At 38.9% G+C, this 13,363-nt stretch overlaps 1 long non-coding RNA gene across 2 annotated transcripts in view; it reads left to right on the top strand.

Moving 5' to 3' along the window:
- Positions 1-13,363, top strand: part of LOC139358104 (uncharacterized) — a 524,079-nt gene that overhangs the window by 502,243 nt on the left and 8,473 nt on the right. The window lies entirely within an intron of this gene.

Below are 13,363 nucleotides of genomic sequence, written 5' to 3'. Positions count from 1 at the left end.
CAAGAATAAAAAAGAGGAATAAAAAGAATAATTGGGGGATAAGGTACAATGGAACAGCAAACAATAAAATGTCTTAAAATTGTGGAGAAAAGCAACTTGTGAATAAGGCAATGGGTCCCCCAACCATTAAAAGAGAGAAGGGAAGATGGAGGAAAGGCTATTTCCAATATCAGGATCTATGGGAAAAGAAGAAGTCTTAAAAACAAAGAAAATCATAAAATGACACCACCAGTTAACAAATTAAAGTGCAGTATTCTAAGCCAGGTGCGGTAGCTCACGCCTGTAATCCTATCACTTTGGGAGGACAAAGTTGGCAGATCACTTGAGGCCAGGAGTTGGAGACCAGCCTCAGCAACATAGTAAAGCCCCGTCTCTACTCCCCCAAAATAGAAAAATTAACCAGGCATGGTGGCACGAGACTGCAGTCCCAGTTACTCTCAAGGTTGAGGTGGGAGGATGGCTTGAATTCAGGAGGCAAAAGTTGCCGTGAGCTGAGATTATGCCACTGCACTCCAGCATGGGCGACCGAGCCAGACTTTGTCTCAAAAAAAAAAAAAAAAAAGAGAGAGAGAGAGAGGAAACTGTCCTGAGCCACTGTTTTATGGGACATGTTAAATTTCAAAGAAAGCATCTGGCGACGTCAGATGTGTCTGGGGTGAGTAGGTGAGTACTTAATGTTTGCCAATAGACCCAAGTGTTAGCACTTAAACTTGGTGGTTTAAACATCCTCAACTTTATGGTCTCATAAGCTCCAATTCAACTCTTCGAATATGATTAGACATAGGGATGCTGAGTTACACAAATCAAACTCACAAGGACATGTTATTTATAAACACCGTAACAATTTCATAATTTACAGTGAATAACAGAGCTTTCATGAGGAGCAGATTATTCTTTTTTGCATGAAAAGCCCATTTTCTTCCTATTGAAAAGTCATACAAAAAGGCAAATAAAATTCAAATGGTTGCTTCATGAGTATGGAAATTAACTACGGATTACAAAAGTTTAATTTTTAATTTCACTTGAGATGGAGAAACCGGTGTATTCATATTCACAACGGGGATTAGTTGCAAAGTGGGTTTTTTTTCTTGTCCGAAGATAGTGCTTTTTTGGACATTGCTTTTGTGATTCTGGTTTTTTATGTTTGTTTGTTTTTTTGACTCTCTTTTGTCTATACTTCATTGCTGCCCACTTTCTTCCTTACCTTTCTGACGTATGTATTCTTTCTTTAGATGATAGCAGCATCCGTCAGGTATTATTATTGTTATTGCTGTTATTATTATTAGTCTGTCATTTAGGCCATTTTCATTTCCCTAAAGTCCTCTGAAGCACCTTACAACTCACAGTTGTAAGGGGGACCAGCAGCATGGGTGTCACCTGGAAGCTTGTTGGAAATACAGAACGTCAGTCCCATTCCAGATCTACTGAGTCGGATTGCTCATTTTAATACTGTCTTCAGGGATTTGAGCGCACATTAGAGTTTAGAATGCACCTTTCTACCTCATGCTCTCCATCCCTACCTCTCATTCACTTTCTCTTCTACTTTTGCCTTTACAACTGGGTTAACTCCAATTTAGTAGGGAATATAATCTCTGATATAATCTCTTCTCTACACTGGCCCACTGTTTTATGTCTTAGGTCTCAAAGGACAATATTCAATTCAGATTTTTAGAGGTGGCTTCACTCTTGCATCCGGGAAAACAAGCTCTCTGAGCACTGGGCCTGAAATTGAGCCCCACAGTCTCAGTGGTGTACCTGAGACAGGTAGACATACCCAAGGCATACCTGAGACATAGCGCTGTAATTGAATGAATAAACCTAAATTCCAGCTGAGGTCTCCTGTCTTTGAATTAGTCAAGAGTCCACCAGCTGGACATTACAGAAAAGCAGCTAAAACAGCCTTAACAAAAGGAGAATGATTGACTCTCATAACCAGCATGGGCTGGAGTTTATGTCATTGATGACATGGGAACCGAGGGCATCATGTTACCATGCTCTCACTCAGCACCTATCATGCCAGCTTTACTCTCTTCTCCTGCAGAGAATTGTTCCTTTGACAATGGTTGCCAGCACTTAGCAATTCAACTGGTAGCTTTCAGCAATTCAAACTGGTAGCTTGCACTCTGATTTTCCAGTGTCTTGCAATTTGCAAGACATTTTTTCTTACTACTTGAAGGGCTGGAGTTCTGATATATTTCTGATTAAAATTAACTAACTAATCCCATTACTACTAAAGCCAACCATGGGAAGCTGAGGAAGATAATTACTAAGTGAATTGCTAAGCAGAAGCAGCAGAAGAAAGGGGGAGGCCTGGTGGATGAGTCTGGGCTTCATCCCCATTCTGTATTTACATCCAAGGATGCGAAGACTCACCCAGGAGTCTTCTCATGATCAGAGCATAGGCTCATGATTAATGGTCACTAAGATAGAATTCTCTTTCTCAATTAAGTGTTTGTATTACTTCAGTTTATAATCCATTCATTATTGAGATTTAAAAAAAATTATTGACACATACTATTTGAACATATTCATGGGGTACATAGTGATGTTTCAATACATGTCATGTATGGTGATCAGATTAGGGTAACTGGCATATCCATCATCTCAAACACTTTCATTTCATTTTTTAAGGAACATTCAATATCCTCCTAGCCATTTGAAACTGTATGTTATTGTTAACTCTGGTCACCCTACAGTGCTGTAGAGTTCTAGAACTCATTCCTCCTGGCTAGCCATGATTTTGTATCCTTTAACAGCAACAACCACAGAGTTGATCTCATAGAAGTGAAAGTAGAACAAGAGGATACTAGAAGATATTCGTGGAAGTAGTTAGATTTTTTAAAATCTAGCAAGAGCCGAGATGCCTTTAGCTTATCTGAACCCTCTAAATTGTTTACAATATATTTAAGATTGAAAGCAAATAGTTTTCCATAACTTTATTCTAATCACCACATCATAGAACTTGCTGTATTGAGGTTTGTGTGTAGCTCCCACAATATAATTTTTACATATGTATGAAAACAAGAACAAACCACTTTGGGGGAAAAGCTTGTCAAGTTTAATCTTATTTCATATTTGGAGTGATGTCTCATTCAGGGAATATAAACTTACTTAACAATGCTGTTTCTCCATAAAGATAGCTTCACAAGGAATCACATAATAAAAGCCCAAACTTTATGAATAAAATTATAATTAATCATCCTTGGGAGAAATTACTTGAACTGTTTACTAACAAGAACAAGAACAGAAAATGGATCTCACAGTGACTTAGTTTTTGTTTGCTTGTTTGTTTGTTTGTTTCCATTTTCTTCCCCCAGTCAAATGCAGCTTGCTTTTAAAAGCATTCGTCTAAGGTTGGGGTGGAAGTTTATACTCCGGGTGTAAAGTTGGTTGGGGAAAAACCTTTGATTTGGGGGAGTTATATTGCTTAATTTGCTGGAATGATGCTGTGCTCAGTTGACTCTGTCCTATTGTAGAATACAGATTCTTCAAAGTATAACTTAGAGGCAATGCAAATATGTTTTTATCACAAAGGTCAGTGTCATTTGATGAAGGCAGGTGCTGAAAAAGTGCATGAATTTGAATAGCACTCTTGAAAATGACTGGAACACTCAGCTATTCAAGCAGCCCTGTTCAAATGAGGCATTTAGAGATGGTCCTGAGGGCCAGCTGTCCTACCATAATAATACTGAAGGTTACATATTGAGGACTTAAAATAAGTGTGTCGGTCAGACTAGTAGAAGAAAACAGATGGCACACTCCAGTTGGGTAATTAGAGCAGAATTTAATAATAAATAGGAGTGTGTAGGCTGTTAGAAAACCAAGAGAAAAAGCGCAGTGCCCTGAAGCTAGCAATAATGGGACACCTTAACTACTGATAGGTGGGGACCTGAAGAGAGAGCTATGCATGGTGAAGTGAGTGGGGTGCAAATTTTAAGGAGACAGTCCCAGGGTCCCTTCTCTGGCTCTTGCTCCCTTACCCCACCTTGCTGAATGACCACTGCCCCCTGCAGGTGTTTATACTTGTTTCTAGATCTATTACATCCTAAGACAAAACCTTGAGGGAGAAGGTAGGAAGACTAACAGAGGAAGCTTGTCACTTGTCCTAAAATGCCACCATTGTAAGGTCAGTCTTTGCTCCCTCATTAGAACTTCTGAGAGCAGAAGTAAGCCGAAGGGACATAGCCCCTGGCCCCATAGCCACACCCTCTCTAGACCAAGCCCCAGATGGAGAATTGCCAGGCACACTCATCAGCATCTTACTATTTTGCCCTCTGACTCTCCCATCCCCATATCAGCAAGTCCAGAAGATCTCTATCACCTCAGAGACAGATTAAATACACTACTGCATCATGCATTTGGATAGCTACATTTTTCCAATAGTAAAAATAAAAATTTTAAAAACTCTTTTCTTTCAAGCTAATGTCTCTATCACTATTTATGATACTGACTTTAAAACTCAAAAGTTAGATATTTTTTCTCCATTTCTCTCTACTGTAACAGCGCTACCCTGAACTGGGGAATGTGGGAGAAGAAGGTTCGGAGCAGTGGGACATGTCAGTCAAAGAAGCATGGGTTAATGTTTCAAAATATAATCTGATACCCATATACGTACTGGCAGGCAAAATCATTCATTTCTGGATGTCGTCAGTCTTGCCCAAAGCTCTTATTTAGTGAAGAGGATGGTGGGTTGACCTACTCAATCTATCTTCTACTTCACAGCCTTTTTACCTCCGCCCCACCCCAGTGAAGGTCCTGCAATGACAGACTGACTCTCAGGCTTTCATAATGGAGAATCTGGATGAAAAGAAGAAAAGAGGAGCCTGGGAGGCACTTAAAAGGAAGAGTTGGAGAGGTTGAATAATTGAGTTGAGGAAAGCAACTACACTATGTGATGGTAGTGTTCAGAGCAGAGAAAAAGACAAGGGATTTCAACAAATATTGCTAGAAATAGTGAATCCTTTTATAGTGCTCCAGAGATACAGCTAAAGAACTTGAGTTACTTCTCAATTGCTTTTGATTACCTGGATTATGTTCTTTTGACCGCAACTTCATTCTAGGATTGAACCACATGAATCACACCATGTTAGCATTCTATATCTCTCTGTTTCTCCTTTCTCACTTCTCTCTCCTCCTTCTGACATCTCTTTTTCTTCCTATGCTTCTCACCAGGGCACTGCTTTTTAAGGTGAGTTTTTATGGACTTATAGACTATAAGAGCTGGGGCATTAGCATTTCCACAGGTTTAGAGCATGATGATGAAAGAAAGGCATTATCTCAAATATCTGTATTTAGCCTTAAAATTTGGCTTTAGAGTATTGTATGTCATATATTGTGTGGTACATATTACAATCCTATTGAGTGTTGCCAAGTCTTTATTCCACCTCATTCTTTCTGCCGAGAACCTATACACTCTAAGGGCCACCCTTGTCCTGAACTTACTTCCAGACCAAGTCCAATATTGGCCAGCATCATCAGCAGCCCTTCTCCTTTGATTGCATGTTTGCATTACAATTTATATTAGATTCCTAGGAGTGCCTTCACAAATGATCACAAACTGGATGGCTTAAAACATTAGAAATTTTCTCTTCCACAGTTCTGGAGGCTAGAAATCCAAAATCAAGACTTGAGTAAAGCCCTGCTCCCTCTGAAGGCTTTGGAGAAGCATCCTTCCTTGCCTCTTCCTAGCTTCAGGTGATGGCCAGCAATCCTTGGTGTTCCTCAGTTTGTAGCTGCAGACTCTAATTTCTGCCTGTGTCTTGGTATGGCCCTTTTTTCCCCTCTGTGTGTGTTTCCACTATATCTCCGTGTCTCATAAGGATGCCAGTGATTGGATTTATAGTCATCCAGTATGACCTCATCTTATCTAGTTGCATCTGCAAGGATCATATTACCAAAAAAGGTCACATATCAAGGTTCCAGGTAGACATAAATTTGGGGGCACACTACTCAGTACCCAATTTAATGTCATGCAATAAGCACTTCCTTTCTCCTTTACCTGTAGATTCCACACCAGCCCCGGGCTCCCAACTCCATTGAATCTGTGGTCAGGAACAGACATGGGAGTTAGGTTTGCACACTGCCTGTCTGGACCCTGCTATTAAAATCCAGCTTCTTCTGATACTTGAGATTTATCTTTCCAGAGAGGCATTTACCCTACAGGCTGTGGGGCTGTATTTTGGCACGATGTTGAAACTGCTTAACTTGTTGCAGTAATGAGGTTAAAACCTCCCTGAGTAGCCAGCTATCCAGACAGGGCACATCAACTCTGAGGCATAATCTAGTTTATCCTTTTATGAAGCACTTCAGAGAATGTGGCCAGATTTGCTTAACAATGCTTTAAATGTTTCTGTGGTACTAGTAAAGAGAGAACCAAGGTTGGGGGGAGTCAGTTTGACTTACTGTAATCTTTCTGTGTTTTGTGCTGCCTTGTAATGCAGATTTATGAAACTAGATTGAATTCTGAGGCAAAGCCAGAAAGAAAAAGCTAGAAAAAAAGCAAAGGAAATTATACCTTGCTGTATTGGCCCCTTAATGGAAAAATGGAAATAAATCAAAGTTTTCTAATTAATTTACAAATCAAAAATAGAAGATCAATGCCCTTAGCATTTATTTGTATGTATTGATCTACCTCCTATATCTATGAATGCAGCTGCAAAAGCCTAGCTGCTGCCTTGAGGTTCCTTAACCACTGAGTATCATCATAGCATGGCGTGAGGCCCATGTTGCTGATGTTTTGTGTTGATGGCTGCCTTGGCAATTCATTGGGAACACTGTGGTGCCCAAAATAATATTGGCTGGATGGTAACTACAATCAGGCATTAGGGAGCAGTCTCATAAATTTAAGGCAGGGATTGTAAAATATAATGTCTTTAGGGACCAAACAGGTAACAAATAAAAGAGGTAGAGTGAGTGGGTAAGAACTATGGCCACTGGAGATCCTGGGTCTTAGCTAATTAGAAAAGCTATTTATTTTCAGTGACTGTCACCCTATCAGTGACTGTCACCCCATCAGAATGTGAGTTTCAGTGCCAGTAGAGCCAGATATTAAAATTCTTTTTTAAAAAAATCCCAACTTTTATGTAAAATTCCTGTATTTTCAGATGTAGATGACATTGAAATTCTTTAAAAACACAGTCCAGGTAAAATAATAATAGCACTAATCCGTACTCCTGGCTTCTGCAAGCATCTACTGATTTACCGTCTCAAAATTAAAGGGAAAATAACCTTTGCTGGAGGGACAAGAACAGCTTTTTATTTTTAACCATATCAATAACAATAGGTCTGCATTTTAGACAGGAGACGGGTTGTACTCACAGCTCTGACACTAATGAATTCGAAACCCTTGAGCCAGAAGTTATTTTCATTGTTGGGACATCAGTTGCTTTATGTTAGACCAGAGGATCTCTGAGTGTTTCAGAGATATGCTCTATTTATCCTGTGATTCTGTGACTCAGCCCCTTGAAGGCAGCCAGTAAGTCTCTTTTCCCACAGTACCTGGCCCTCCATCAGCACTCAATGAGTATTGTTCAATGTAGAACTAAGTTAGGAAGTGAATTAAATCACCTCCACTTTCAAGATGAGTCCCAAAAAGGTTAAGCAATATGTCTGAGTCCCAACCATTAATAAAGAGCGAGCCAGAACAGGGAACCTCGGTCTTTCTGCTCATAAAACAGTGAAAGGAAAAGCACAGAACGTTGAACATGGAGGAAGATACACCAAGTGCAAAGTCCTCCTGCATTATTTTGCTAGAAGCTCAGCTTGGTTTAATTGCTTGCTACTGATCACTTTTTTTTCCTAGTTTTTAAAATTATCAAGTTATAATTTACATGGAAGAAAAATCCACCCTATTTTTAGTGTACATTTCTGCAATTTTGAAAACATGGTCATGTAGCCACAACCAAAATCAAGATACAAAGCATTCCCATCAAAATTATAAACATATTAGCTACACTTACTTGTCCTACAGCTGATGGTCATTATTTCTCAGATATTTTCCTCTCTGTATTTCATTTTAGATCGTTTCTGCTGTATATCTTCAAATTCACTACTATTTTCTTCTGTAATATCTAGCATCTGTGAAATTAATGAATTCAAACTTAAAGCTGTTGGAACTTTAAATTATTCTGAGCCTTAAGAGGCGTGTGGCTGTGCAGGCTGAGTCACAAGGCATGTAGCTGCAACTTCTGCCTTTTTCTCCTGTAAATAATTAGGAAGACCAAATGGTGCCAGAGTTAAGACTTCCTAGGATCGTTACCATCATGAAGTAATAAAGTAATCTTCCTTAGAATGTAGCAATCTGTAACCAAATTGCTATACCCTGTGCCCTGGTCTTAAAAAAAAAAAAATAGTAGTGGCTAGGCGCGGTGGCTTACACCTGTAATCCCAACACTGTGGGAAGCTGAGGCGGGCAGGTTACTTGAGGTCAGGAGTTTGAGACCTGCCTGGCCAACATGGTGAAACCCCACTGCTACTAAAAATAAAAGATTAAAAAAAAAAAAAAAAAAATCCGGGCATGCTGGTGCATGCCTGTAATCTCAGCTACTTGGGAGGCTGAGGCAGGAGAATCGCTCGAACCTGGGAGACAGAGGTTGCAGTGAGCCGAGATCACACCCACTGGGCTCCAGCCTGGGCAACAGAGTGAGACTCTGTCTCAGAAAAAAAAAAAATAAAAAATAAAGTTGTAATCCTGCTAAAATTTGTCTGTCTTCACTAATAAGCTGAAGCCCATGTCAGAGACTCACAACAGAGAAAAGAGTAGGGTCCAGGCTACAACTTCCAGAGGACTGAAGACGTGGATTGCAATGGAAACATTGTGTTGGGCAGCAAGGAGTCTGCAAAGAAAGCAAAAGCTGACCTGAGAAAGCACCTAGGCCAGCACGTGTGGACTTCTGGTGGATAAGTCTGAATATTTAGCTTCTACTGTCTTCTTTGGGTAAATTTCCTCAAATTTAAAATCTTCTGTTAATAGTTCCCTTTTTCTGTTCTTTGCCTCACCAAAAACATTTTAATATTCATTTTAGCCTTGGCAAATACAAACCTCACATATCTCTTGTTGGAATCTATTTGGCATCTGGTTATAATCTACCTCACATGAACATTTAATAATAGGTGTGTGTAGCCTAGCTTCGTGTCCTGTCCAATATAGTACTATTCTATCCAAGTGTAGCTTTTTAAATTGAAAGTTAAATTAATTAGAATTAAATAACATTTAAAAATTCAGTTCCTTAGTTTCACTAACACATGTCAAGTGCTTGCCAACTACACGTGACTAGTGGCTATTATATTGGAAAATACTTAGATCCAAGAGCATCTTCATCTTTGCAGAAAGTTCTGCTGGACAGTGCTGTTCTATGCCTGCAGAACAGATCCAAAAACAAATGCAACCAAGAAATCGACCCTTCTTTACAAGCCCCTTCTTTACTGCAGTTTACATTTAGAAAATTTATATAACTTATTCTTGGACTCTGGTACTTGAAAAACTCATGGCTTGTCCTAATATTCTCTGAATCCCACTGTATCTTTTCCAAAAACCTCGTCTACACGCTATCTGATATTCAACCTCAGAGAAAAGTACACACCTAAGGATGGTTACTTCCATTCACTATGAGGAAAATTAGATCAAAGAGTTTTATCTGATAACTTAGATGAAACTCTCTGTCTTGATGAATAAACTGAAGCCCATGGCAGAGAATCATGAGAATCATGAGTTGTCTGAGACATGGTACTATTAAGTGGCTAAGCCACATAATAGTATTCCAAGTACAAATAAACCAAACTTTTCATTACAACATGTTTCTCCCCGAATAGAAACCACTGGTGTCATCACATTAGCAATATTATGGGGGAAAAAATCATACCTACAAGGCATGAGAATCTTTTCCCTCATATATCTGTTAGCAATAGAAGTTTTTTTTTTACTTGTTTCCTGCTAAAGATCAATATTTATTGATTCAATTCCCTGACTAATAAACTTAAGCATTTTTCTTTAAAAAATGTTTGTGTCTGCTTACATGACTGAAACTTTAACTTCCCCACTCTTGAGCAGTGACCTCATTCCTTTGGGATCTATGTTTCTCAGGGGTCATCTTCATGCTTTGTTCTCAAATAAACTCTGAGTCAGTTTTTCTGAATTTCATTGTTTGAGTTTGACACATCTTTTTAATCCAATTCTATTTGCTTTTCATCTCAGACATTGTGTTTTTCATATATAGATGTTCAGCTGGAAACTTTTTCATCTATTCTAGATTTCTCCTTAACATGCTCATGTATTCCTCTGACTTCTTCAACATATAGGATACAGTCGTAATAACTGGTTCAATATACTTGGTACTAATTCTATCACCTCTGTTATTTCCAGGTAAGCTTTGATAAGTTGACTTTTTCTGCTCATGAATCATACTTTCCTGCTTCTTTGCATGATCTATGGCCTGATCAACTCTTTGTGTGATCGACTTTCTGCAAAGATGAAGATGCTCTTGGATCTAAATATTTTCCAGTATGATAGCCACTAGTCATGTGTAGTTGGTGAGCACTTGACATCTAATAGATTTAGATGCCAAATATTTTGAAATTTACAAAGTTACTTGGAAATTCTTGGATCTTTTTGAGGCTTGCTTTTAAGCTTTGTAAAGTGGGACCAGAAGAGCCTTTATTCTAAGCCTGATTTTGCTCTGCTATTAGAAGCATAGCCTTCTGAGTACTCTACCTAGTGCTCTGTGAGTTACAAGGTTTGTCTGCTCTGGCGGATGGGAACAGGAATGATCCCAGCCCTATGTTCATTCCAGGGTTGCTTTACCTTCTCCTTTTTGGTAGTTCTTTCCCTGAACTCAGGTGGTTTTGTCATATGCATAAGCTAGTTAGCAAGTGGATCTCTCTTTCTCTCTCTCTTTCTCTCCCTCCCTCCCTCTCTCCATCCCTTTCTCCATCCCTTTCTCCATCCCTTTCTCCCTCCCTCCCTCTCTCTCTCTCTCTCTCTCTCTCTCTCTCTCTCTCTCTCGACCTCCTTTCTCTGGTCCCCTGGGCTGTGAATTCAGAATCTCTCAGCCTTGAAAACTCCCATCTCCACTCCTCAACTCAAGGAGAACTCAAGGCTTTGCCTGGCTTTTCCCTTGCTGTACTATGGCCTGGGAACATTCTACAAGATATAGGATGGGGAAATGGTAGGCTTCACCTTGTTTATTTATACTCTCTCAGAGACCACTGTCTTGCACTGTTTGTTATCTGATGTCTGAAAAACATTTTATGATATATTTTTCTGTTATTTAGCTCTTAAGATTAGAGGGTGGTGTAGGGTGGAGAGGGAGTATAATCAAGTCCTGTTATTCCATCTTGGCAGGAAGCAGGCCATAGATCACTTTTTGATTTTACCATTCTCTTGTTCAACCACCCATGAGATGATTCTTTCAATGTCTTCTTTTGTCCTTTAATAATGCCCACGTCAGATTTTCTTCCTTGTCACATCTCCAGTGCTTAAATAAATTGGAAATGATAATAACTTCATTATTTTATTTCTAGTCAATAACCATGGCTAATTCACTTTTTCAGTTGCTCTTTGTTGCTTATACATTGCCACATCAGCTACTACTTCAGTTTAGTATTGATTCCTCGCACAAACACACAACCTCTCAGGGCCTGCAGACCTGTCAGGGTATGGCTGTGTCCTGGAGTCTGAATTTAATTCTGGATACCATCTCTAGTATCTCCACTGTCTTGTTCATCACTATCGTCTTTGTATTGTTCACATTCATTTGTATTCATTCAAAAACTGTCATGGAGCTTCCACTTGTCTGGTCAATAAACAAATATTCATTTATATGTTTATAAAAATACAACACTGAAGGCTTTCATTTTTTGCAATATTATAGACTACCTGTACCGAAAATATTCTTCTGTTTCTCAAGACTTGAAAATGTAGAATAAAATTATTTTCCAAAAACTATTTTTAACCATAGCTGAATAGCCAATAAAGTAAGAAGAAAAACATTATAGGCTAGATATAAAGTAGGTATAATTGCTTCAAAATAAGCTAAAGAGGCATCAAGGTCTGTATCCCCAGGGTGCTGGAGGCTGGAGGCCATTCTTTTACATATGAGAGGGCCCAAGAAACAAACCTCTGGAGCTCAAGGAGAAAAGAACAGGTTAGAAAACACTGCAGAGAGCCAAGACTCAGAAGAGTGAGACCTCAAGGAGGTGAACTAGCCACAACTCCATTCTGTAGAAGTTTCAATCTTACTCTTGGCTCTGGGTGTATCGGGAAAAAAAAGTCTCCTCTGAGAATTCATTACTATAGCCTTCCATCACCTGATACCAAAACATGGATTTAAATGTGAAGACCAAAGATCCTCAGGTCAAAAATTTAAAGTATTGCTGATACTTCACAGAAAATAGAAACGCAAATGACTCCTTAACATATAGCGAAATGATAAACTTTGGTCATATTAAAAGTATCCTGAGATTATACTTTGCAACTACTAAATGGAAAAAAATACCAGACTGCCTCCTTCTCCACTGCTGTTCTGCTGTAGAGAAACAGAGGTTCTAATCTATTGCACTTGGTATCACAAAATGCTTCCACCTCAGGGGAGGAGAATATGTAGTACAAAACATAGGCACTTACTCTTTTACATATCAACTCATGTCTAAGAATCTATTCCAAAGATATATCAGAAAAAAATACAAATTAATCTCAGCACATGGCTAAATATTGCACCTCTATTTGTAATAGCAAAAGACTGGAAACAAGCCACGTGTATGTTAAATATTACATGAACATATTAATATAGTACTAGTCCATTAGGTGAATATACATTAAAAATTCTGCTATATACTCTTTATACTAGAAATATGAAAACTTAAGATGATTGAAAGTAAAACAATAGAAAAAGATACATCAGGCAAATACCACAAAAAGAGAAGAAGAAGGCAACACATACATTTTAGGCAAAATAGAATTTGATACCAAAAAATAGTATAAGAGATAAAGATCACAGCATGTTAACAAGTGGTTAATTTCACCAGGAAGATATAACATTTCTTTTTCTTTTTTTAATTTATTCATTATTATTATACTTTAAGTTGTAGGGTACATGTGCATAACGTGCAGGTTTGTTACATATGTATACTTGTGCCATGTTGGTGTGCTGCACCCATCAACTCGTCATTTACATCAGGTATAACTCCCAGTGCAATCCGTCCCCCCTCCCCCCTCCCCATGATAGGCCCCGGTGTGTGATGTTCCCCTTCCTGAGTCCAAGTGATCTCATTGTTCAGTTCCCGCCTATGAGTGAGAACATGCGGTGTTTGGTTTTCTGTTCTTGTGATAGTTTGCTAAGAATGATGGTTTCCAGCTGCATCCATGTCC

The sequence above is a fragment of the Macaca nemestrina genome, chromosome 14 (assembly GCF_043159975.1).
Source record: "Macaca nemestrina isolate mMacNem1 chromosome 14, mMacNem.hap1, whole genome shotgun sequence".
Classification (NCBI taxonomy): Eukaryota; Metazoa; Chordata; class Mammalia; order Primates; family Cercopithecidae; genus Macaca; species Macaca nemestrina.
This window is presented reverse-complemented; position numbering and strand designations above follow the sequence as displayed.